Source organism: Globicephala melas, chromosome 9, assembly GCF_963455315.2.
Source record: "Globicephala melas chromosome 9, mGloMel1.2, whole genome shotgun sequence".
Lineage (NCBI taxonomy): Eukaryota > Metazoa > Chordata > Mammalia > Artiodactyla > Delphinidae > Globicephala > Globicephala melas.
The window spans coordinates 74,450,083-74,477,313 of record NC_083322.1 but is presented as its reverse complement, the minus strand read 5'-3'; the positions used below and the strand labels follow the sequence as shown (position 1 = coordinate 74,477,313).

Sequence of the window (27,231 nt, the reverse complement as noted above, 5' to 3'; positions counted from 1 at the left end):
GCCTGATGAATTCAGCAGCAACATATTGGGTATCAACACTGATGGGGATTAACAGCATATTGGCCCCGAGTGATTCGACCTGCAGATGCCCAGTCTGGGAAGAGTCTGGACCTTGCTCTTAGACATGGACTCCCTGTGATCCGGTTTCCACCCAGGAGCATCATTTCTTTGCCCAAGCCCTGCTCCCTCCCCTCAGTCCAACCTCAAGGCCACAGCTCAGAGCCAGGGGATCCCCCATCCCCAGAGCAAAAATGAGGGAGCGGAGAGTGTCGTGGCGGGTGGTGGAAGGAGAGGATCAAAGGCTGAACCGACTGTGTCTTCCCCCTTCATTCAGCATCTCCCTGCCTGCCTCTGCTGTGAACCTCAGCCCCGACTCCAGGTGTTGGGCTCCTGCAAGGTCCCTGCCCTCCTGGGGCTCAGAGCTTCCCCTTCTCACCCTTGGGCCCACAGCGGGGTGGGGGCATGTGGTTTGGGGATACCTTTCTGCTTTCTATCAAGGAGACCCAGAAGCCCTTGGTCCACAGAATCTTGGGAATATGGGGAGAGGAGAAATGAGAGTTTTGTCAGTCCAATTCCAGAGGTTATAAAACCACGGGCTAGCTTGGGAACCTCTTTCCTCTGATGTAATGTGCATGTATGAGAAAGGAACTGTTCCTAATTCCAAATAGCTGATTTAAAAACCTGTTCTTTCATCTGGAGATGACCCAACCTCTAAAATATTTTAAGTGAAGGACGTGACAGGTGAATTATCTTTTATTAGGCTATTTGGCTTGTACTTCCCAGCCTTTAATTGCATGAACGACAGAGAGCAGGTTGGCCATTTAAGATTTACACAATTCACATAGTGTTATGATAATAAACTAGTTCTAAGGGGGGAAAAAAAAAGAAGTCCAACTGGCTCTTCCTGACACAAAGGAAACATCACATTTAGAGAACGTGAAGTCTCATTGGCAATGCCTACAGTCTGGAGAAGCATTCAGTACGAGAGAAACTTCGGGCTTTTCTCTATGGCAATAGCAGTTCTTTTTGCTGACCCTTGATAAGGATGCCAGACACACCACAACACCTTTGACACTCACAAGGGAGACAGCTCAGGATGTGGAGCCAGGCTGCCCATGATGTTCGCACGTTACCTAAGCTCCCTGTGTCCCTGTTTCCTTGTCTGTAAGACGGGATAGTAATGATAGTACCTACCCATCAGGGAGAGTGTCGTGGCGGGTGGTGGAAGGAGAGGATCAAAGGCACAGCTATTGGAGCTGTTTGTTAAAAATGAATATTAACTCTCATCTTCAGTCATCATCATCATTTTTATATCTTGGCTGTGATTGTGGTGCTTTCACGAGCGTTGTTGTGTGAGCGTGGAGTGTGGTGTGGACAGTGAGATCGAGAACCACGATGCCGAGTGACACGGATGCTGACTGAATCCCGCACACCCACTGCCAGCGAATGCCATTCACATTTATTCCCAGCAGAATTACAAATCACTCCAGGGTTGGTGGTGTGGTCAAAACTGCACCCGATAAAAGTACCAGTGCCCCCAAAGGATATAGTATCGTCCCTGTGTTAGCGTGGTTAGCATGGTCAGGCCTGGTGGCTGTGATGACGTGTGTCTCACCAGGACCAGTGGCCTGTGGCCACCTTGCTGTCTACCACGGATCCCCAGACACAGAGCTCACCCGAGACATTGGCTCAGTATATACTTGTTTCCATTCTTAGTGGAAAGGAAGTTACAGAACTCTGGCTACAGCAGGATTTGACATATTACCCCAAAGTCACTTTGCTTTTGAAAATCTAAGAACTGCGACTCCGTATGCCCTCAAGTTACAAATAATTCTGTCAGTGCAGAATCAGCCCTCACTTCCAGAGCTGCACATTGTACAGCTGCAGCATTTTATAAATACCTCTGACCTGTCCGCACTGCTTGTTAGGGGCCAGGCGTGTGGGTTTTATAGGTGAGCTCCAGGTCAGAGTCCTTTGGCAGACGAAACCCTGAGGCTTCGAGGCCATGCCGGGTGGTTGGGACAGCCCAGAAGAGTGGGGAGCCTGGGCCAGGGTCCCAGGTGCGGGCTACCGCAGGGTGACAAGGGCAGCCTAGGAGGACAGAAGGCCTGGCCAATGCTCTGCAAAGGCAGACACTGGAGGACACGGCATATTCAACCCAAATAATTCTTGAGCTCAGAGCTCAGTCCAGAGATCAGGACAGAGGCACACGACAGGCCTCTGCAGGGCCAGCGCTGGATATCAGGGAGAATCCAGAAGGAAACCAACTATAGGGAGAAGCTGGGAGCAGGCACAAGAGCCCCCGGGACTGGCCCTCAGGGACAGCATTGGCACCTGGTTTCTGACTTATGTGGTGCCTGTACGGCAGGTCCTGAGGCTGCTTCTGAAGTGTAATCAAATGTAGCCTCTTAATGTGGTTACAGGTGGGGGAGGGGAGAGGAAGCTCATTCCTCCTCTGCCAGATCAGGAGGGAAGAGGAAACACGCGGAACTGGAGCAGGAGGTGAAGCTCAAGACTTTGCTCTCTGTCCGAACCATTTTTGGAGTGGAACGGAGACATACATAGATACATCTAAAATGAAGTTATATCGCTACCTAGTGATAACGGTGGCGATGGTGATTCAAAAATACAATTTATACTACCACAAATTATTGACCGTGCCAGGCATGATGCTGCCCACTTCACAGTACCGTCTCATGTAATCCTCCAGTGAGATGGGATCTAAAGAGTCCCATTTCACGGCTGAGAAACTGAGCCGCCGGAAGCTTCATTTACCCAGCGTGACCGTGCCAGTCAGTGCGAGAGCCAGAATCCTCCCCGAGGTCTCTGACATCTCTTTCCATTTCTTCTCCCCCCACACTGCTGCCCTGTAGGTCTTTGGTCCTTTGACCTCACTGTGACCCAGCTTCTTCAGGAGAACATTCTGGAAACAGAGCGAGGGGCTGTGAACGGTGTGCAGTGTTCCCTGAACTACCTCACGGACCTCATCCACTTCGTCCTGGTCACGCTGGCCCCGCAGCGTGTTCGGCATGCTGGTCTTCACCTCCATCCTGTTTGTGCTGTATTTTTTTTTTTTTTTTTTTTTGCAGTACACGGGCCTCTCACTGTTGCGGCCTCTCCCGTTGCGGAGCACAGGCTCGGGACGCGCAGGCTCAGCGGCCATGTCTCACGGGCGCAGCCGCTCCGTGGCATGTGGGATCTTCCCGGACCGGGGCACGAACCCGTGTCCCCTGCATCGGCAGGCAGACTTTCAACCACTGCGCCACCAGGGAAGCCCCTGTGCTGTATTTTTTTAACGCAAGGAAGTGTAAGGTTACAAATGCCCATGCTCGGAAGACAACGAAGAAGAGTACTTCAACCTGAGAGGTAGGCAGCACCTCTGACCACTCAGAGCCTTACTAACACTGGCCCCATCTCACTGTTTCCGGTGATTTCCCCGAGTTGCTCCTGGGTGCTTACCTTGTTCCACTGCTACATTTGAGAGCAATTATGTCACCATCACCTTTGGCAATAGCATCAACTGCTTTAAATGCATCTTTGGGGCGATGGCTACTAGCCAGAGTTTGACTGGGGTCTGACTGGTGGCATGCCCATTTAACAACTCAGATTCCACTCCAGACAACTTGAAGGGGCTTGTTTTAATTTTGCCAACACAATTCAACGTTTTCAGGTTTTTATTGTTCCTTGGGTTCTAAAATTAGGCAGGATCTTCTGGTCAGTATTAAAATTAGAGTTAGATCACGGTCAGTGATGTTTGGTCTCAGTTCCTTGGGTTTTTGTTCTACAGCTGGTTTGTGAATGTCCTTTTGATGGGCTGTGTGCCCCTCACAAGGACTGAAGCTATCTGTTGAATTCAATCATGGTAACAACCTTTGGGTGGTTTCTGGGGTCTAGCGTCAGGCCATGGATCTGAGGATCCCTCAGCTGCCTTGGGCAGGCTTCGTCTCAGCAATCAAGCTAAGACATCCAGTTTGACCATCTCTGATTAAGAAAACCACTAGTTTGTGATGAGTAAAATTTGAGTTTCTGGCTGCTTAGAAGCAATCAATCAACACTAAAACTATCTTCTGGGGAGCCTAGAAAACCCATATAGCTCTTTGCTTTAAATAACGAATTGCTTCTTTGTAAATGCTGTGGAATAGAAATTCACTTAGCAGTGAGAACAATGAGGCTAGCAATGAAGGCTGCTCAGGCCTCAAAGTACAGAGAACCTTTCTGGGGGTCGTGGGGGAGTCACATTTGGGGAATAGCCTGTAGCACACTCAGTACCACCTTAGCAGGTTGGTGCTGTTGGGAATGATTTTCTAAGACAGGGTTTCTCAAGCTCTGCGCTGTTGACATTTTGGATTAGATACTCCTTTGGTGTCGAGGCTGTCCTGTGCATTGTAGGACACTCTGCAGCATCTCTGGTCTCTACCCACTAGATGGAGGGAGCAGCCCCCAACCACACACTTGTGAGAATCAAAGGTGTCTTCAGACGTTACCCAGTGTCCCCAGGGAGGGTAAAATACTCCTCCCCCCATACCCCCTCTTAAGAACCACTGCTTAAAGGAAACGTGAAACCTAAAGGAAAAAATCCACCTATTGTTAAAAGACAAAAATGACCAAAAGTCATTCATAGTAAGGAAATTACAAAAGGGAATTTTACACAGACCTGCTTCTTAGAGCTGAGTTGAGTGAAAACAAGGGAAGGAGAGAATTTTGTGAACATTTTGCTTAACATAAGGTACTTTGAAAAAAATTGTGCTGTATATAAGTTCTGGTAGTACTTATGGTGCCACCTCCCCCAATCTTTCCTTTTCCAAGAAAAAATCTGAAAGGCTACGTTACTACACACACACACACACACACACACACACACACACACACACACAAAACTAGGTCGGGAAACCAGAACTGTTCCTCATGTCACCCCCAACTAGGTCGGGAAACCAGAACTGTTCCTCACATGAATTCTTCACTAAGGAGACTGTATTTTGAGGAGGTAGCACATCACGTCTCCTGGCCCTTGATTATCCCAATGAACACACAAGTACTTGCACAGGCGACTCTCGGAACAAGTGTTTAATAAATCCATCCTGAAGTCTTTTATTTAAAACCTCCAGAAGTGCTAGCAGCTTGAGTGTAGAATTTATGTCAAGTCTTCTATGTAGAATTTATGTCAAGTCTTCTAAGTACCACTGGCTCCCTACACTGCACCTCCTGCCCTTGAAAAATTAGCTGCTTACCTGTAAATTCTGCATTTTAAGCGCAAATTTTACTCTTGCTTTTCCTCCAGGCCTTGTATAGTAGGACAGCAACATGTTTATATTGGATCGTGGAATGACTATCTCCATGTTTCCATGAATATTTCATGTTTTAGACCAGTACTACCCAACAGAAATATAATGCAAGTCACATTTATATAATTTTTTTTTTTTTTTTTTGTGGTACGCGGGCCTCTCACTGCTGTGGCCTCTCCCGTTGCAGAGCACAGGCTCCGGACGCGCAGGCTCAGCGGCCATGGCTCACGGGCCCAACCGCTCCGCGGCATGTGGGATCTTCCCGGCCCGGGGCACGAACCCGTGTCCCCTGCATCAGCAGGCGGACTCTCAACCACTGCGCCACCAGGGAAGCCCCACATTTATATAATTTTAATAATATATTTCTAAAATATTATCATTTAGCTTGTAATCAATATAAAACTGAGATTTTACATTCTTTTTTATTGAAGTATAGTTGATTTATAGTATTGTGTTAGGTCCAGGTATATAACATAGTGACTCGGTATTTTTGCAGATTTTATTCCACTCTAGGTTACTATAAGATAATGGGTATAATTTCCTGTGCTATACAGTATATCTTTGTTGCTTATCTATTTTACATATAGCAACTTGTATCTGTTAATCCCATACCCTTAATTTGTCCCTTCCCACTTCCTTCTCCCCTTTGGTAACCACAAGTTTTGTTTTCTATATCTGTGGAATCTAAAAGATAATACAAATGATTGTAGATGCATCTTTAAAAAATATTAATTCTTCCAAAGCTGATGTTTCTTACACCTCAGCACGTCAGTTTGCACTAGATACATTTCAAGCCCTCAATAGCCACATGTGGCTAGTGGCTACTGTACTGGAGTACAGTTTGGGAATCATCTGTGATGATTCCCAAAGTTCCACATATTTCTCCACTATAGGAAGCCTATAAATGATACAATGGGCTCTCTTCTGCCGGGTAGTGGGGGTAACATGCCAGAGCATTTGTCCAACTGGAAAATCATTCCATCAACTACAACATTCTGATCTGTTTTCCAGAAACAAATCATGGTGACATACATCAACCTGAACTGACTGGATTTTGTCTGTTTACCTCTGAAACAGATTGATGTGCAGCTGTTCTGGAAATGCAGATGGCAACTGGGAAGGGTACCTCAAGATAATTGGCCCTTGCCGTACAGACAAACTCAAGCAGGGGGCTTTCTAGCCGTGGTTGCATAGTCCCAGATAAGTCACAATTTTATAACAAAATATCAGAATCAGAACTTTTCAGTTTATGAACACAAGGTAAATTTTGGAAAGGCAATCCTTATGAGTACAAAATTAAAATAAGCCTTTCACACACATCTCTGGCTGTTTATTTGTTCTCAACATGGCTTTCCTCTTGAGGTGTTATCCCTGACCTTGGCTCACAGGGGTCACTGGTTGACTGACCTTACTACCCTGGTCAAATGCCTCAGTCTTTACTATCTCTAGATCCCCCTGTTTCGTTATCTGGACACCTTCTCTGTTCTACTTCTTCCTTCAAGGTGCTTCAGATCATGAGGGAGAAAAAGCATCTTCTCACTTGGGTTCCAGGGAGCCTAGAATGTAAATGACCCTGCCCCCTCCACCTTGTCCATTTAAAATTTATATTCAAGTGCCAAATGACAAATTTGCCAACCGGATTTCCTCTGGCTCCTAGGAAGCTCAGAGCCAAACTGGCGGGAGCCTAAAGCATGAGGTCTAATGGTTTGGTTTTATACCCTGCTCTCTTCTTGCTGAGCTTTTATTCCCTCCTCTAATTATTGTACTGTTTGCCATTTGTTTATACGCCACCCCAAGTCATTCTGGGAATGTGGTGGGGGTATACATAGATATAATAGTCTCTTTATAGTTTGTCCTAACAATTGAATCTTTCAGATATTGACTCAGATACTGAGTGAAGTTATTCCTTAAAAGAGAAGTTGAGGGAGGCACATTCTAACCAGCTTCATCTTACAAAGTGTCACAGATAAACCACACCGTGTAAGTTCCATAAAGGCAGGAATCATCCATCACAGGACTTAACACACAAGGGAAACATAGTATTTACCAAATTATATAAATGTTTGTTTGTGGAATCTCAAAAAAAAATACATACCTTAGTTTGGAATATTCTCTTGAACTATAAAGACCTGTTTTTTTAAAAAAAATATTTAATTAATCGCACAGGGTCTTAGTTGTGGCATGTCAACTCTTAGTTGCAGTATGCATGTGGGATCTAATTCCTTGACCAGGGATCGAACCTGGGTATCCTGCATTGGGAGTGCAGAGTCTTATCCACTGCACCAGCAGGGAAGTCCCAAGACCTGCTTGCTTTTAAAAAATAAAAACTACTTGTCTTTAAAAATGGAGTATGCACATTCTTGAATCTAATTATATGACTTAATCTACCTGAACTGACATAGTGATGGCACTACTGCCAATACCAGGCAAGTCACATTTGGGGAGGTTAGTGACTGGAGTTCTTACATAAGATTTGACATTTTCAGTGAAACCATAACCATTGAATAGAATTATATTCCAATCACATTTTCTTTTATAGTCAAAGATTCTCTTCATGACCATAACTCCTCCCTTGGAACTAATAAATCCTCTGAAAACATTTCATTCAGCTCCAGATTTGCTTCACTTCTCCTCTTTTGCACCTGAGCACAAAAGAATGGCCTGGTAATTTTAATAGTCATGCTGGCCATCTTTTCACTCTTGCTTTAGCTCTTCTCAACATGCAGGCATGTGCTATGCCAAGGAGGGCAAGCTGACTGCAGCCCTGGGACTGGCTGCAACTCACTTTGGTGACCCTGGGCTATACTTTAATCAAGGTGCTAGATAACTCTGTATTGCCACAGTACAGGGAAGGGAGTTGGGGGGTGATGGAACAGGTTAGGTACCACACCTGGAAGCACAAGGAGGCATCTGAAGGCACTGCTTCATCCTACAGGCAAGATGGCCCAAGGGTGGCCCATCATTCTTTTTTTTTTTCTTTTTAAGGAAATAACATCTTATTTAACTGTTTATTGCTTTAATTTTTTTTTTTTTGGCCACACTGCGCAGTATGTGGAACTTCCCCAACCAGGGATCGAACCAGTGTCCCCTGCAGTGGAAGCTCAGAGCCTCAACCACTGGACCACCAGGGAGGTCCCCATCCCTCTTTTCAAAAACACCCTTGAATATCCCCAGAGAAAAAGTAATCCATGTGACTTATGCATCAAGCTTTGAGATTAACCTAAACCCAATTACTCAGCACCTAGAACCTCACTTACTCCTTAATTCTCTCACTTAATTCCCTGTTTTAGCCAGTATCGGCCAAAGCCGTTCTAAATTTTGTTGGGTAACAATTTTCTCACTTCATTTTCTGCTACCATGTCGCCACTAGTATACATTGTCAAGAGATGCAGAGAAAAGTGCCAGACCGCTCACACCCTGCCAAATGGGATTGAAAATGCAGCTGTTAAGACAATGAGTATGTGCTGTTGCCTGAACCAGCCATAAAGAGAACCTGTACACCCTTGATAGGTGAGGATATACACTGATTGTTTGAGTATTTACTTGTGCACGAGTCACTTACATGACTCCAAGGTAATTTTGATGTTTTTGCCACTCTAATCTCAGTAAATCATTCAATTACTGACCTAAGACTGTCTTCCCACAGATTTCATTGGAAATGTCATTAAGATGCCAGAAAGGGTAAGTTTTTAAAGCCATGTTTATTGAAGTTGAATTTACATTCAGTAAAACTCACTCCAAAATTTGCCAAAGGCAAACAGCACCATAATCAAAGTGTAGAGCAGTTCTTCAACACCCACCCCCGACCAAACCCTATGTAACAAACTCCTCCCTGATCCTTAGGAATCCACTGATCTGTCAAAGGGGTCAAACTTAATCAAAATAATCTATTATAGGAAAAACTGTAAGCACAAAAAAACAAGTCTTTAAAAGGATACTTTGAAACATACAATGTTTAGAATAGTCAAAAGTATGGGATTTAGAACTAACCTTTGTAAATTCAAGCAGCTGACAGTTTTCTTAAGATAGCTGTATTGATAGAATAGCTAGTCTAGTTACTACGTTGAGCTGCAGGCTGGGGCTGGCTGGCAGAAAAATGATTGTAAATAGTTTAAATGGAGTTGAATTCTACAGAAATTCTCTATGGGGCAGATATATGTTCTTGCAGATATTTGGCACCTTTTCAAAAGTCCTCCCCGGCTACCACCATGAAAGGGACAGTAAGCGAAAACCTCTACTCTGTATATATCAATCGTCACATGTTCAAATACACCTTGTCTCCTCGAAAAGCTTTCAAGCACCAGCCCTGTAAGAGAAGTATCACAGTGGTAATTAGAGCAGCAATTACTAAATAAGATGCTATTAAGAAAATACAGTGTCTAGACTATGTTCACAAAAGCAGTGCAGGTTAAGGAAAATGAATTCCCCAATGTACTACGTATTGTCAACACAGGCATAGTAATGTTCTGACATAAAAATGAAAAAAAAATTTTTTCAACTCAAAATCCTAGTTTACTAATGCTAGCAATTCACCCTCTGCCTCTGGAAGATTCTAACTCAAAATGGCCACCATTGCCAAAGATAAACATCTTGAAAGATTAGATGCCAATCACTTAAAAATCCCCCCCCCAACAACCACCTTTTTCTGGGCATAATAAAGTATTATCTATTTACTAGAGCTCCCCCCCCCACCATTTTATTTAAAACATACTTTTTAAAGGTGGGGAGGGGTGTGATTGTACTTAATAAATTCCTACCTATCAAGTTGGCCTCAGGTAAATCCTTTAACCCATCAGAGCAGGATATCCAATCAGATTAGAGTTCTCATCCTTGGCCAAGAATTCTATTCGTATTTATTAACTCAAGCCAAATTCTTTCCATTTGGTCCATACCTGTTTGCCAGCATCTTGAACTGGACTGAGCCTGGTAGGAAATTGAGAAAAACAATGTTAAGAATATCATATGCTAACTTTTTATGGTTTTGTGTGTGTGTATATGTGTGTGTTTGGTAAAGAGTCTTTTATTGGGCTACCTACCAGCTACCTTTGATGAATAAAAAGCTACCTTTAAGTAGAGTTCCTTTAAAACAGCTACATTCTCCAAACTTCCTGACACTGGGAATCTCCTGTCATTTCCAGCCAGGAGTAAAATAAGTAGTGAACTAAGTGCCAATACTCTGGGAATCCATTTTACAGAAAGCCAGCAGTCACCAACCTTCCAATCTCCCTGTTACAGTTGCATGGAACATTATCAATTTGGAAAAAATAAACATTACTAGCAACAGTATTTACCTAGGAAAGAGGGAAATAAACTGTAACATTAAAAAAAACCAAAGGAAGCCTGAGACTTGCTTACCCAGAGGCAGAGCCCAGGGAGTGTACTACAGTCCTCAGCACTTGCTCAGTTTCCAGTCCTTAAACAGACACTGGCTCAGGCTGCTGCTTCCTTGACCTGCTGCCTGGCTCTCTCAGCCCATGTCCCTCTCCCAGAGGCAACCATTTGGCTCAGCAGGAATCCCCAACATCTAAACCAATTGTAAAACAAAGCCTGAGCACTGCATTTTTCTCTGTGGTAGTGCCATTCACCAGAGATCCAGGTAGTCGGGGCAGGGAAAACTGTGTGCTCCCACCCCATATATATGGCTGGAAAGGGGGTGCCTAGGACAGTTTGCAACGCTGCTCCTCGTTTCCTCTTTAAAAGCAGGATAAAATTGATGTCCAATTTGGTTTCCTAATTAGTAAAATAAGTTATTTTCTGATCAGTAAAAGGGTCTTTCACCACTGAGGCAAATATGTAAAACACCCCACAAGCCTCACATTTCAAGAGAAGATTACTAAGCGGTACCAATGATACCTATAACGATTCCTTCATTTCATTCGCTCAACTCTAAATTTAGATCTCTACAAATTTTATGGAATTTAGAGAGTAATCCTTTCTATAGGAACGTATAGCAGTAAAACACAGTAAAAATGCCCACTGATGCCGAAGAGAGCCACACCGAAACTTAGAAACTCTTTTTTCAGACAAACTTTCTCTAGGGCAACCCTTCCTCTTTATGTTGGCGGACACAAAACCCCAACGGTGCCGACTTTTTCCCAGGACAGACAACCATGACGAGCCTCACAGCCTGAAAATGTTGGAAGAGGGTCCCATGCTGCATAACGCACTGTCAGTCCTGAAAAGTTGGGGGAGAAAATTGCTCCCTCATTAAGGCTCACAGTAGTTAACCGCTTCCGCAAGACTCAACGCCAGACCTTTTAAAGAGCCCAACCGCTGGGAGAAGTGGCAACTGGAAGGCACTTGTGGCAGGGGAGTGTCTGCGTGGGCGAAATTCCCTCCGTTTCTCGCCAACACCGGAATTAACACTGCTCTGCTCTGAAGCTTAAAAGTGTTGCAGGCGCGTGATCTTAACCCGCTTCCTAAACTGGCCGTTCCGGGGTCGTCAGAGCCACCGGGCGGGCGGGGGCCCCGCGTGCGCCTAGAACACGGACACCGTCCCGGGCTCTGCGCCTCCGTCCTGGGTCAGTTTCATTCTCGAAGTTTTGTTTGTTTGTTGTTTTCTTTTTTCATTGCAAAGGAGCTTGAAGCTCCCTGTGGCCTGGATCCCTTGGGCGTCGGGGGTCACAGGTACAGAAGGTGCCGGGCGCCTCGGTCCCTGGGAGGAAAAGGGGGTCTTTAGGCGCCAGGAGGGTCATTCCCGGGGAGGAAGGGTCGCCGGCACACTGAGGAGGTCCCCGCCCCAGAGGGGCCCTCACAGGAGCTCCCCTGGGGGCTGGGAGGCCTCTCCCGAGGGGGTGCCGAGCTCCGCCCCTACGGAGCGGGCCCGGGGACAGGAGGGGCGCGCGCGCCCGGTAAGTGCCACTGGAGAGACCCCCAGGCCACGTGGCGGGCTCTAACGTCGAGCTGGTTGGAAACCACTTACCGAGTCGTGCGCCGAGGCCGAAAAGGGAGGGGAAGGGAGAGACCCAGTTTAAGAGGGGCCTGGGCGGTCAGCACCCAGCGGCAGCCAACCAAAAAGTTGCCCCAGCGCCCCGCCCGGCTCGGGACCCGGCCCAGCACCAGGCCCAGCACCCGCCCCGCCAGCGGCGCGCGGAGGCCCTCGCGCGTCCCCTGCCGGCGGCCTGGGGCAAGCGGGGCAGGCGGCGGCCGCCCGGGTCTACCCTAGCTCGGGCCTCGGGCCGACCGACCGAACTTTCGCCTCAGAGCCCTTCCTAAGCGTGGTGTCCATTTACCTCGCGGCAGGTTCGACGGAGCTCCTGGCACCCTAATAATGTTAGATATTTATGCCCGTCTCCCCTTTCCCCACCTCAAGTATCCCATGTTCTCCCCCAGGGGGGTCTGCAAGCCACTAGAGGTCCCCAGCCTTGCTTTTTTTTAAAAAAACTATTTTTTTAAATGAATTTATTTATTTTTGGCTGCGTCGGGTCTTCGTTGTTGCACGTGGGGTGGATTTTCTCTAGTTGCGGGGCGCGGGGGCTACTCTTTGTTGCCTTGCGCGGGCTTCTCACTGCGGTGGCTTCTCTTGTTGCAGAGCTCGGGTTCTAGGCGCGCGGGCTTCAGTAATTGTGACTCGCGGGCTCTAGAGGGCAGGCTTAGTAGTTGTGGCGCACGGGCTTCGTTGCTCCACAGCAGGTGGGATCTTCCCAGACCAGGGCTCGAACCCGTGCCCCCGCATTGGCAGGCAGATTCCTAACCACTGTGCTACCAGGGAAACCCCAAGCCTTGCTTTTATATTTGGTTTTATCCTTAATCTGTCCCTGGAAGTTTGAGATTTGAGGCTTCCTAGGTACTGGAGCACTTGAGAGCACTTTTGGTTGGAGGGACTGTATAGGGCAACAAATATTTACTGAGTGCCCACTCAGCGGTAGGCACCGTGATCCGTGCTGTGAAGTTGAATGAGAAACTGCCCCTGCCCTCAAGAAACATAAAGTGATAAAAGCCTATGCAACGTGCCAAGGGCCTAGCACAAAGCCACGAAGCCCAGCCTGCTAAGGGGATCAGGGAAGGCTTCCTGGAGGAGGGGTATACCTAGGATGAGTCTAGCATTACTAGCAGGAAGTTGGCTTCACAATATAGAAGCCAAGAGAGTTAAAGAAGGATCACAGAGTAGAGGGACTTTTAGATCATACAGAGCTTCTGGTGGAGTAGAGCCCACCTTAGGGTGTTCTCCAAAAGCAGACTTGTCTTGATCATGGAATGTAAGCTCCATGCAGACTTGCTTTCCCAGTCTCCTGGATCCTCTGAATTCAGCATAGTGCCTGGAACATATTCAGGTAAGTGGGAAATGACTCCAGGGAAAGAGATTCGCCGTTGAGCCCCTGCAGTAGTTGAATATTCATACTATAAAACTCTTCAAGGCTCATAGTGAGGATAGTGGTGGGGTCTTATCCCAGAATGTAGCTTTTTTGGGTCACCTTGAGTATGAATTTATCCCTGCATTCCCGGTACATGGCCTAGAGCTTGGTGCACTGTCAGTAATTAATAAAACCTGCTGTATTTCCTTTCTTAGTGTGTATTTGGCCTGCCTTTCACACACGCGATGAACTACTTGTAGAACAGGCATCCCGAGCCCCCGGGAGGTGTTGGGCACTTCTCTGGCTAGTTTTGCTGCTGCTAGAGGGGAGCCCTCACCCCCGACCCCGGCTCCCCATGCCGTGTCTCTTTGTGGAGGAACATCTGTGGGATAATGCTTGAGCTTCTGTCCACCCTTTCCTCATTCCCTTCCAGCAGAGGAAGGCATTTCAATAAAATCCTGTTCTAACATGAATTTGGAGAGCATGCAAACCGGGGTAGGCTTGTTGGCATCTGTCCTCCACCTGCTTCCTGTTTTCAAGATTCTAATGTTCTCTGATGGGAGGGGGAGACGGGGGTAAGAAGTGACCGTTTGGAATCCATTGAGGGTTTTCTTGGTTCAGTGTATAGTCACTCGGGAACATTAAGTGTCACTCCCTTAAACTTTGTGCTTTTTCAATAGTACAAACTGAATAAAAGATAGTATTTCTTACTAACCCTGCAATAACATGGTCATGCATTTTACTCATTTTAAATTTTTGGCCCGCACGAATGTTACGGCAGGTGATATCCAACGGCTCATCTTTCTCAAAGAAGAGCAAGTCCATCAGAAGGCTGTGAGCTGTGAAGATTCGTGTTCTTTTTCTTCCCTCGCTGCCCAGGATCAGTATAAGGTAATGGTGACCCAACGTCCAGACGGGGAAAGGGAGTAGAACAGACTCAGCTCTGAAGTCACTATCTTGTCAGTAGTAAAGCTAACACCTTCATTTCCCTTCTGTATCTTATCTTGAGTTGGTTCTGAAGGTGGAAAGGGAAGAAAGCACATTATTTGTCACCCTCCCCCAACCCTTATTCCCAGGAGATCCTAAGACTCATTTGTTCTCAATGGACTAACATCACACACAGAGCTGGGACATTCGCTCTCACAGATTAATTGGCCCATCCATTTTCTCTTGTCTCTGTGTATATTGCGCATTTTATTGTGTCATTGTAGAGTCAGGAGATAAAGCAACTGCAGACATCATTTATGATTTAAACGGCAGTTCCAGTTGGGTAACATTTTAATTGGCGTCGTTGGGCCATTTGCCACATGCAGGTCTCTGCCCAGCAGCCTGCCTTTTCCAAGCAGCTGTAGGCTTGTTTTCAAGCCAGAGAGAATGTCTGCTCTCACGGAGGCCTATTGGTTTCATTTGCCTAAATAGAAGTGGATGATGGCTGAAATGTGGCTGATTTTAGCAATCAGAGGGTGTACAGGTAAGCATCCTGGAAGCACTGGGATACAGGTGTGCTTGTTTCTGACCCCTTACATCGGTACAAAACAGACTATTAAAACAATGCCCTCTCGATTGCCATGTACTCACTACCATATTTAACATGAATAACCAACAAGGATCTACTGTACAGCACAGGGAACTCTGTTCAATATTACATAACAACCTAAATGGGAAAAGAATTTGAAAAAGAATAGATACATGTATATGTATAACTGAATCACTTTGCCGTACACCTGAAACCAACACAACATTGTTAATCAATTGTACTCCAATATAGAATAAAAAGTTAAAGAAAAAAAATGCCCTCTCAGGTGTGTTGCCTACAGACCTGAGCCTTGTTGTTCACAAGACTTCTAGGAAATATAGGAATAAAGGTATAAAATACATTTCTATTTCGTATTTATGTTCAATATATCAATATATCACCTTTATTGATAAGCGTGATCTAGTTGTAAAACAAATAATTAAAAACATCCTTTAACTCCATATTCTTCTGCAACTAACTCTTCATTTCTTTTTCTCTTGAAAAAGACTCCTCAAAAGCACTGTCTTTATTTGTCTCAAATTCCTCTCCTCCATTCTTTTCTGGATCAAATTATGTTGGGCAGCCTCTGAGATCGTCCCCAATGGCCCCATCCTCCTGCTCTTCATGCCCTTGTATAATTCCCTCCCCTTGAGTGTGGACTGAACCTGTTGAATTTCTTCCAATGAATAGAATACAGGAAAAATGACGGGATGACATATGAAAAGATGCTCCCTGTTTTATATCACTAGGGAATTGCAAATTAAAACAGCAATGAGGTACCATTATATATCTATTAGAATAGCTGAATTCCAAAATACAACACCAAATGGTAGTGAGGATGTAGAACAATAGGAACTCTCAGTCATTGCTGGTGGGAATGCAACATGGTACAGCCACTTTGGAAGACAGTTTGGGACAGAGAATAATTGCAGATGAGCTTTGTTTAGTTGTATACTTATGGGATTGTTCAAATCAACATTGCCAAGTTTAAGTTTCAAGAGGTAGAAATTATGACCGCTTAATTTCTGCATATATATTCCAGGCTGCCTGAACCTCATGTAGGAGGTTGCTAATACATGCCTTTCATACGAATGATGATAAATATGTGAAGCCACTTGACTGCAATGTCCTTTCTGATTAACACATATTTATGACCCACATTTGGAAGCCTGGAGATTGCTGCCAGGCCCATCCAAATCTGTGCTGGGTAACTGAATGCCGCCATGCCACAGACAGCTTCTCCTAAATCATGCTTTAAGCTTTAGAAAAATGGTAATGGAACAGTGCATAATCCTTTTGGTCTCTCCAGTGATGTACTTAAACATGTGTTTCCTTCCTACCCTTTGCCGTGACTAAACATCTGTGCAACCATGACCGTACCATCTTAAAGGAAAGCAACAGATCCTTTTAGCTTCTCTTGCCGTTCATCCTGTGTCCTCTCTCCTCTCCTTCCCAAAGTAGCCTTCGAGTGGGGGGGCAGCAGCATCACAAATGCTCAGTCGAGAGCAGAGTCAGTCTAGATTTTTTCCATTGCTGATCTGCGTTCCCTTACGAGCCCGTGTCTGCTAGGTAGGGCTCAAGGTGCCAAGGGGGTTTTACATTTTAGTCGAGTCAAGTAAATTTACTCAGATTCAATCATTTAAACAGGATTTTAGGGGGAATGTTGAGTCTATTTTTGTAGAAAGTCCCCGTCTTTCTGGTTTCTGCTCCCCTTCCCTTCTCTCCATGGCGCCTGGAGAATGCATGTGGGGAGGTGCTTATGGCCTAGGAAGGGAGGCAGATGACACAGATGGATCTTCTGCATTGCAGCTGGCCTTTGCTTGGACAGTGACCACTGTAATGGGACTGTTTCTAGCCCTGGTCTTCTCCGGGGTTTGCTGTTGAAGACCTGGGACCTGGTCACTCATGATCATACTTGCTTGTGGCTTGGCCAGGCCTTGGGAATCTGCCCTGGTCAACTCCAATGGCACCTGCCCTGGCCACCCTGTTCCAAGGCCAGCCCCCTCCCCCCACTGCTTTCTTTTTTTTTTTTTTAAAAAAAACACCACTTTCTATAAAATAGAAATAGATGTATCTATAATAGAAATAGGTAGCATGTATCTATTTTCTATCCATCTATCTTTCTCTCAGCTGGCTTCTAAGTCCCTTTCAAGATGGTTTACGTAGAGGTCTCCTGTCCTCTTCTCTATCTCTGTCTGTATCTCCCTCTCCATCTCCACACCCAAACCTAAACCCATACCCATACCTGTACCAATCTATGTCAATCAAAAATATGGACTCTAAAATTCAACTTCCTGGGTTCAAATCCTTGTTCTGTTACTTATTAGCTGTGTGTACTTGGACAAGTTACTTAGCCTGCCTATGCCTTGGTTTCCTTATTTGTAAAATGGGGATAATAATAGCACCTACCCTATAGGTTGTGATAAAAATAAAATGAATTACTATATGGAAAGGGTTTAGAAATGGATCTGACATGTGGAAAGCACCACCTAAGTATTTGATGCTTTTTAAAAATTATTGATTGCCTCCCCAGCAGAATATAAAGTCCATGAAGGCAGAAACTTTGTCTGTCTTTTTTTACTGTTATGTCTCTTTGTCCATCGGCAATGCCTGACCCACAGCGGGTACTTAGTAACTATTTGTTGGAAGAATGAATAAATGAATGTATGGAGAAACAAAAAAGAACAACACAATCTATTTCAAAAACTATTACCATCCTTTCACACTCCCTCTAGCAAAAGTTGATGTCCCTCTAAAGGTGACTTCCTCCTCTTTAGGGTTCTCCTATCCTCTGGGAAGCTGCGAACTAGGTTTTAGCTTTTGTTTTTGGCTGTACCACATGGATTATGGGATTTTAGTCTCCCGACCAGGGATCAAACCAGGCCCTTAGCAGTGAGAGTGCAGAGTCCTAACCACTGGGCCACGAGGGAATTCCCTTGGTTTTGGTCTTTAATGGAACTTTCTATCACCAAACTACCTTATCCCAGGGCCTCTGATCTTTTTTTTTTTTTTTTTTTTTTTTTTGCGGTACGCGGGCCTCTCACTGTTGCGGAGCACAGGCTCCGGAAGCGCAGGCTCAGTGGCCATGGCTCACGGGCCCAGCCGCTCCACGGCATGTGGGATCTTCCCGGACCGGGGCACGAACCCGTGTCCCCTGCATCGGCAGGCGGACTCTCAACCACTGCGCCACCAGGGAAGCCCAGGGCCTCTGCTCTTGTTGGATAACCTGGTCCTGGGGAAAGTCTCCCCTCTTGATCCTCAGAGGTTCCTCCTCTTTCTTCACAAAGTTTTGGCTACTTCCTCACATTGATACTAACACTATTCTTTCCTGCTCCAGGTGGAGTAGGGGGTACTTAGAGTTATCACATCTTGCACGTGTGTGCGCATGTGTGCGTTGTGTGTGTGCGCGCGCGTGTGTGTGCGCGCGTGCGCACGCGCGCGCGTGTGTGTGTGTGTGTTAGTGAGGGAAGGCAGAGGATAATGAGCAGCTCTCACAGCTTAAAAGCAGCCATTTTCCCACCCTGCCTTCCTTCTTCCTCCTGCGATGGTATCTTTCTAGTTTCTGGCCTTACCTTGCCTGGCTTGAGAGAGAATTGGAGCCGGTTCTCCCCAGAGTCCTGTGGCATTAACCGCTTAGCTCTCCTGATGCCCTACGTCCTGCGTTAGTAGCTGGAGGCTCTCATTTCAAGTAAGCCCCAGATCACTCCTTTAGTGGTGGGAGTTGCCGCTGATGGAAATGAGTTTCCTTTTTGGTTAAGAGGCTCAGAATTCAACTGAATGTGAATTGTGATGAATTCTACTCTCACCACTCTTTTTTCTGCTGGCTTTCCTCTCTCTGTCTTGGCAAGACACACCCCTTTGCAGGACTGGGTTCAAGATGACTTGGCTCTTTAATTTTTAAAGTAGGAGTTTGTACTCAGCCCAGAGGGCATGGAAGTGAGCCCCACGTGTAGTAGGGGAGGGTTTGACCACCATCTGGTCCCACCCTAGCGAAGCGTTAGGGCTCTACCTTCTTGGGCATTAAGGGTGCCAATTCTCTTAAGGGGTGTCCTGGGGCACCCAAGGTGAGCTCACACATGACAGTTTGGAAAGGCTCAGCAAAGTCTTGGTGCACGCGTGGGTTTTCTTCTGCTGGAAAAACCACGGGCATGAGGCAAGCCCCTGCTGACAGAGGCCCTCGCCCTACAGCAAAAAAGGAATGATTACATCAACTTTTCCATCCACGTGCTCCCAAGGGCGTAGGCTGGTTTGCAGATGTTGGCCTGCTGTTTAGGTTCATGTGGCCTGAGCTGGAGAGGCCCCCCTCTTCTCGTTGCCAGGGTTTTATATTGTTAATTAATTGGTTCTTTTTAAGGCATTGAGAGAGGGGTTCTCTGGGAGAAAGATATATAAAATTTTCTGCCATTAAGAGAACATTTTTCTCTTCTGAGGGATTGCACATACTTGCTACTGGGAGAGATTTCCATTAGAAGATGGAGTAATGGTTATTTAATAAGACGTTACACATGCCAGCTTCTTAGCTCTCTGTTGAGGTCACTTATGTTTCAAAAGTCTGAGTGGTGGAGAATCCCTCCCCTTCCATCTCCCTGTCTTAGGAGGGGCAAACAGAGGGTCTTCTGTGGTGGAGCTCTGTGGATGTAACATGGCCACTGCTTCCCATCGGATGAGGTGACCCAACCTTGTCTTTTAAAAACCAAAACTGCTGACTGTGTTGCCTTCTAATTTCAACGTTGCTTTCTTCATTTGGCGTCCTGAAAGGGGAACTTCCAGTAGAAATGTTACTCTGTAGCAGACATGCAGTAGAAGAGAGAGAAATGTATTAGTGATGTTGAAGAACCTTTTATATTTTTGTTCATCTCCCTTAGTTTTATTAGAAACAGAAAACAGGATCTTAGGAACTCTGGTGGCCATGTATCCCCTGATGTGTACTGTGTATGTTAGGAAAGTAAATAAAATCAGGGAAATGGACTCGAAAGAGATAGAGGAGGGGGGTTCTATGTTAGACAGATGGTCAGGGCATGCCCTTCTGAGAGACAGTATTACTGAAGAGACCTGAAGGCAATGAGGGGCTGAGCCGCGGGAGGAGCATTCCAGGCAGAGGGCACAGGAGTGCGAAGGCCCCGAGCTGGGAAGGTAGGAACACGATGATCTCCTGATAGGATCCCTGCAACCCTGTGCCCCAGAGCAGGCCCTCTTTCCACTAAGGCAGGGTTCCTGGCCCCCATCTCTGACTTCCTTCCCCACCCATCAGACCTCGTCCGGGTCTCCTGGAAGCCGGGCCTCTTCCTCTTCTTCTCTCTCCCAGACTCCACTGCTTTGGTGTTAGCTCTGTACCCTGGTCCCCCTCTTCTCCCCACACCTGATTTCACTAAAGCACTCGTGGAAATTTTTTCTAAATACCTGAAGTCGACTGTTGCCATTTCTTTTCGCTTCAGCCGTAACAATCGTGCTTCTCTTTGAAGCGGTGTGATTCTCTACACCCACAAGGCAAGGGGTGGGAGGTGGACATAAAGAATAAGAGTTGGGGCTTCACTGGTGGCGCAGTGGTTGAGAGTCTGCCTGCCGATGCAGGGGACGCGGGTTCGTGCCCCGGTCTGGGAAGATCCCACATGCCGCGGAGCGGCTGGGCCCGTGAGCCATGGCCGCTGAGCCTGCGCGTCCGGAGCCTGTGCTCCGCAGCGGGAGAGGCCACAACAGTGAGAGGCCCGCGTATTGCAAAAAAAAAAAAAAAGGAATAAGAGTTGCCACTTTGGCTTTTCACCCCACTCTGCACCCTTAGTGCCTGAAGGGCTGGTGTGTGTACCTTTACGCTGACAAAACTGTCTTCTGGAATTGGGACCTGTGACTTTCCAATTTCCACGAGCAGCCGCTTTGTTCTCACTCCTCATATGATTCACGTGCAGAATCTGACACTGTAAGGCTTCCGGAAAGTGCCTCACCGACTAACTGGTTGACTTGTTAATTCACAGTGTGTACATTGAACGCCATGAGAGGCGCTGCTGCAGACCCTGGGTATGGAGGTGAATTACACGGTCCCCGTTCCAGGAGGACTTATAATCCCAGGGCGGTCACAGCCAGCCATGGGGCAGTGGAGCCGACAGGAGGTGCTGAGGGAGTGCATGGAAGGGGCCCCTCGCCCGGCTGGGGGGCTGGGCTGCGAGGGTCTCCCTAGACCTCTGAGCGCAGGCGTGCTCTGACTGATTTCACACAGCCCCGGTTCTCCCCCTGCCTGAGCTTCCTACTCCACCTGGCTGCCTCTGTCTCATTGTCCTAGCCTCTCAACTGGGCATTGAAAAGAATTATTTTATTCAAGTATAGTTGATTTACAATGTTGTGTTAGTTTCTGGTCTATGGCAAAGTGATTCAGTTACACATATACATACACATTCTTTCTCATAGTCTTTTCCGTTATGGTTTATCAGAGGATATTGAATATAGTTCCCTGTGCTATACAGGAGGACCTTGTTGTTTGTCCCTCCTATATATAATAGTTTGCATCTGCTAATTCAGTTGGGCATTTTATGTGAGTCCTTCTCTCTCTGCCTTCTGTCCCTTGCAGATCTTACCTTTTCTTATGACTTCTATGCTGGACGAGGCCCACGTCCCTGTGTGGGGTCTCTCCTTATCTCCAGAGCCAGCCTCTGACTCACCTGCTCTCTCCACCACCTCACTTTTGCGCTTCTACAGTCTCCTTTCTTTTGACTTAATTCCACCTCATTTTTGAATTCACCCTGACTGAAGTTTCCATCCTGGTTTAAAAGGGTTGTTGGAAGAGAGCCTGTGCCATGGGCACTGGGCCTCCCCGTCTGTTCCTTCTGAGAATGCCAAGAAGGCAAGGCCCCGCTGGCTCTTCGTCCAGGCCATTATTCAGGGTTACGTGTGCAGCAAGCGACCTTCAGGGAAGAGGCAATGCCTCCTCCCAGACAAAGGTTTGCTACTGCTCACTATGAAAACAATGAATCCCTCCAGGTCAGTGTTCCTCTCCCATGGCAACCCTCTGCATGTGCAGGCATCCTGGATGGGTCCTTTGCGTCATCATTGTGGGATTCGGGGGACATGGGGGAACCACTGCAAACCAACACAAAGCTCTGGCTACTTCTTTTGCCACATGTAATAAAATCCTCAGTCTCTGGCCAAGAGGCTCATGCCTCTTACCAGTGTCCATGAAAGAGTAACTTGCAAGCTTGGAAATGGGGTAAAACTTTAGACCGTGCACAGTTTTTAACAAGTGTTATCTAAGCTTCTAACTCCAACCTACCATTTGATGTCGCCAGGTAACCAGGTTTCTTCCTATGTCCTGAATGGTGCTGAGCACTTTTTTTTCTATTATATCCTTCCCCCCGCCCCGCAACTACCACCATTGTTGGCCTGCTTCAGTTCTCTTCTAGGGTTAAGCTGAGTATTCTCCAATTATTTCCTGTCCTGGCATCCTGCCCCTTAAACTCAACTTTGAACATTCTCTAGGAAACCCAGTGTGAGCTGTTGCTCAGATCTCCTCTGATCTGTTTACTTGTCTGCCTGCATGTCCAGGCCCTGGTGTGGCTTAGGCTGCCTAACTGGACTCTCCCACGCTTGCCCAAAGGTCCCTAAGTCATCCCTAATGCCTTGACCTGGAACTAGCAGTCACGGCAAGTAGTCCTGCCTTTCAGTTGGCTAATAATAAGAGCTGACATTTATAGAGCACCTACTACGTACCACCTGAGACTCATCCAAGAGTTCGTAGCTAGTGAGAGCTGCAAAACTAGGGTTTGCCCCAGCAGTCTGATTCCATGTGCTATAGTGCCTCCTGCTGGGAGGAACTTTCATTCCTATGTCTTGCCCTCATTTCTAACTCTTGACCTATCTTGATTAGAAAGGAAACCATTTTGGGACTTCCCTGGTGGCACAGTGGCTAAGACTCCGTGTTCCAAATGCAGAGGCCCCGGGTTCAATCCCTGGTCAGGGAACTAGACCCCATGTACATGCTGCAACAAAGATCCTGTGTGCTGCAGCTAAGACCTGGCGCAGCAAAATGAAAGAAAGAAAGGAAATCGTTTTAAAATGCTATTTGGTCAGTTACCTGAACAACTTGTCAACCTCCATAATCACTTTATGAAATCAATATTTTTAAATAGCAGTGTTTCTCAGGGAAAAATCTGACAATGAAATGAGAACTTAATTTATCAATAGGTCAATGAGGAAAGGTCTGCAAATCAAACCTATTATATCTTGGCTTTAATCCAGTTTTTGTATATTTTTATGAAACAATGGACAGTATGGTGTATATATGAAGCTCACTGGCCTTGAATTTTAAGAGCCTGGATCTGTTAAGTCTTGCTAGATGGCCTTCACCTCTGGGGACCTCGCGTTTTCCATTTGTAGAATGAAAACCAGAAGATCTTCAGGTTTGTGTTCAGATGTGATTCTGTGTCTAACAAAGCATGTTAACTCTCCCACAATAGCAGAGCCCTTGTTCCAGGACTGTTATATTCCTCTTTTCCCTCTTTCCTTTCTTTTGTTTTTCTCTCCCTTCCCTTCCTTCCCCTTTCTTTGCTATTTGTGTTACTATCACCAAATACCATCACCCAAACTTGAAATCTCATAGCTGATTTGAATTGCCGCCTTTCCAGTCAATGTTTTGTTCAATAGGCCATGCACATCCTTACTTTCATTTCCATTCCCAGTGCCATGTTCAGTTTTATGTATTTATCACCTCATATTTCCACATCTACTTTTTCTGCTCTGTTTTCTCTTCTCTTCCAGCCTTTGTCCATCTGTAGACATATTTTGTATATAGCTGTAACCCAGGTGCTCATAAAATTTTGCTTTATCCTTGTATCAGTTAACAACTCTTTAATCCTGTTGCTACACGGTCTATGTAATCTGTGTTTTAAAAGGCTGCACACCTGTGTATGGCAGCACTGACAATGATTCTTCTGCTGCGGAACATTGAGGTTGCTTCCAATTCTCAAATCATGCTGCAATGAGTATTTTGGTGAGCTATTTTCCAGTTAAATTCTTTAGTTGCAAGAGACCAATTCAGGTTATCGTCAGCCTTTTTTTTTTTTCCCCTTGGCCGCACTGCACGGTGTGTCTTGTGGGATTCCCCGACCAGGGATTGAACCCGGGTCCTCAGTAGTGAAAGCACGGAATCTTAACCACTGGACTGCCAGGGAATTCCCTATCGTCAGTCAATTGATGGACTTTTGATGATGATAGAGAGAGTGTCACAGAGAGGGAGGAAAGGTGAGGGGCCCAGGGAAAGGAATGGACTCTGTAGCCAGGTGGGCCTCTTCTGGGTGCTTCCCTCTGGGTGGGCTTCATTTTTCTCCCATTGCCCAGCTTCTTCTGTTATTCAATCCCCATGGTGGGAGAAGATGGGTCCCTTTGCTCTTTCAACATTATATCTCTATCTTACAAGAGTCTATTTTTGACTGAAGTAGAATCTCTTTGTCCCAATTCCAAATTCTGGGAGAAAGACTCCGACTGGCTCTTTTTGTGTTGGGAATCTATGCTTTGTCCAATCAGCTGGACCAGTGGTGGGTCAGACTGGATAGAGCTGCTGGCTGCTGGGGACCCATCCCTATAGGTGGGGAGTGCAGCTAGGATGATCCGTAGTGAGCTGATACCTCCCTTAATGCGTCCATCCTTTCCTTAGGGTAAATTCTGAGAAGTAGAACTCCTGGATCCCAGGGCATAACCATCTACCTGGTTAGTATCATCAGTTCAGTCCCAGTGAACAGCAGGCCATGGACATTTAAATAAGCTGGTGTTGCCACTGGGATAGTAGGCACCCACTGTGAGCAGGCTGTAGGCAGCGAGCAACTGCACAAGGAGCCACACATTTCCTCAGAAAAAAGGCATTGAATCTTTCCCAGTTCTGCTCCATAGAATACTGAGGGGAAAATGTTTAGCTTGAAACATTTAAACGTAGGTGTTGGCTACATTGTCTGGGTCTTGGAGAAATTCAACATGAAGTTCCCTTTCAGGGAAAACAAGAAACAAAAATAAAACCTGCACTCTGCTTTCCAGCCCAGGTGAGCCAGTGTGGGTGTGTCTTTTGGTGCTATTCTGATTGGTGGAAGCCAATACTTTGACTATCGCCCTTAAGTGAAACCCCTTTAGAATGTCTGGGTGTTAACTAAAATTGCTTCTTGATGGGTCCAACAGGATGATTTACCTGCAAAATGTACTAATACCAAGGAGCCAACCTGTTAGATGGGTTATTAAACTGTACATTGAAGTGAGGCAGAATGGCTATTAAATGCAAAGGTTTTATTTATCATTATTACTGTGTGGCACCCCCTCTGACAGTCATTAGTGACTGGATTAGAAAACAGAAGCGCTCAGGAAATAATTTTATTTTAAATCAAAAATAATATGGGGTAAGACGCAGCTTTCTTTGGCACTCAAAGGGAGACTAAATCTGCCATGAGATAACTCCTATTTCTTTTTTTTTTATTGAAGTATAGTTGATTTACAATGTGTGTTAATTCTGCTCTATAGCAAAGTGATTCCATTTTACATATATGCATTCTTTTTTATATTCTTTTATATTTTTTAAAAATTTATTTTTTATTGAAGTATAGTTGATTTAAAATGTGTTAGTTTCAGGTGTACAGTAAAGGGATTCAGCTTTATATATATATTATGTATTATATATATAATATATATGTGTGTGTGTATATATATATATATATTTATTTATTCTTTTTCAGATTCTTTTCCCATATAGGTTATTACAAAATATTGAGTATAGTTCTCTGTGCTATACATTGTTGTTTATCCATTCTATATATAATAGTTTGCATGTGCTAACCCCAAACTCCCACTCCATCCCTTCTCCACCCTCCTTCCCCTTGACAACCACAAATCTGTTCTGTATGTCTGTGGAGATAACTCCTATTTCTGATTGTAGGTAGAGGATTCTGATATAGGTGACAGTCATACTTGCCAAACTTTTATTTTTATAGTGGATTCAACTTAAGTAAGTCATGTCCCATTTATCATCTTGTCTAACCCTCAAGATAATTGAAAGGTAACCAAGGCAGGTAATCCCAATGTTGCAGATGAGACAGCCAAAACAGGAGGGTTAAGTGACCTACTCCAAGTCAAACATTAGTGAGCAGAAGACTAGGATGAGAACTGCGTGCTCCTGATTTCCCAGCCCCTGATTTCCCACTACAGTCTTTATGGTTACATAGTTTGGTACCTAGCCCACTCTTAACCATCGAGTCAAAGTCTGAGTACACATGGTTGGACACTGTTATTAATTTTCAGGAATTTAAAGGAAATCTGAGATATTTGGCTTCACAGGGGACAAGTTAAATATTTTATTCATGAAAAGTATGACTATGCATCTGTAAATAGGGAAGCTATTTATGTACTGATCTGAAATAATTGCCAAGAAATATTCTTAATACTTTTTATTTTGACATATTTTAAGACTTCCAAGAAGCTCCAAAAATTGTACAGAGAGTTCCCGTGGGTCAGGAACTCTCTCTTCACCCAGCTTCCCCCAGTGATAAGATATACATAACCATAATCCATTGTTAAAACCAGAAAGTTGCGATTGGTACAATACCATTAATTTAAGTAAAGACTTTATTTGGGTTTGTAAGAAATATTTTAAAATAAAGAAAGAAGGTGAGATAGTGTATATTATGCATCCTATTTGTATATTTTTAAAGGGGTGAGGAGGATGTGTGAGTTTATGTTTATTTGTTTCCATATGCGTAGAATATCTCTGGAAGGATGTATATGAAACTAGAGACACTGGGTTGCCTCCAAGGAGAAGATCTGAGCAGCAAAGTGTAAAAGAAATAGAATTATGCTCTTTTGTACCAATCCATCTATTTTTTAAAAAGGTAATGAGAAATCTTTTTATGTGTTCATATAAAATAATCTTTAAATTACATTTTTAAGGTAAGTAAATCTGACTGTATTCCATTTGCAAAACATATGCATAGATATCTTTGGAAGAATATATAGGAAATCGGTAACATTGATTTGCTTCCAGGAATAAAAATGGGCAGCAGGGGACAGAAGCAGAGGGAGACCTTTCACTGAGTACCTTTTGTACCTTTTAAATTTACACGATGTGAATTTATTTCCTTTTCAACAAAATTAAGAAAACTGAAAAAATTAAACCCTAAAAATA

The 27,231-nt window shown here is 45.3% G+C and overlaps 2 long non-coding RNA genes and 1 other non-coding gene across 4 annotated transcripts; 1 reads left to right on the top strand and 2 right to left on the bottom strand.

The window, feature by feature from the left end:
- Window positions 1-8,990: 8,990 nt before the first annotated feature.
- On the bottom strand, window positions 8,991-12,218 carry LOC115853598 (uncharacterized). 2 transcript variants are annotated; one of them, XR_009565108.2, is made up of 3 exons: window positions 12,205-12,218; window positions 10,040-10,205; window positions 8,991-9,588 (listed from the first exon to the last, which is right to left on the bottom strand). It is a non-coding gene; the product is annotated as an uncharacterized lncRNA (long non-coding RNA). The 2 variants fall into 2 exon arrangements; XR_009565107.2 differs by lacking the exon at window positions 12,205-12,218 and adding an exon at window positions 11,537-12,131.
- Window positions 10,049-10,119, bottom strand: LOC115853977 (small nucleolar RNA SNORD93). Its single transcript, XR_004039817.1, has one exon. It is a non-coding gene; the product is annotated as a small nucleolar RNA SNORD93 (small nucleolar RNA).
- Window positions 11,170-26,915, top strand: LOC132597790 (uncharacterized). The gene is made up of 3 exons (XR_011377731.1): window positions 11,170-11,803; window positions 14,358-14,467; window positions 26,811-26,915. It is a non-coding gene; the product is annotated as an uncharacterized lncRNA (long non-coding RNA).
- Window positions 26,916-27,231: the final 316 nt, after the last annotated feature.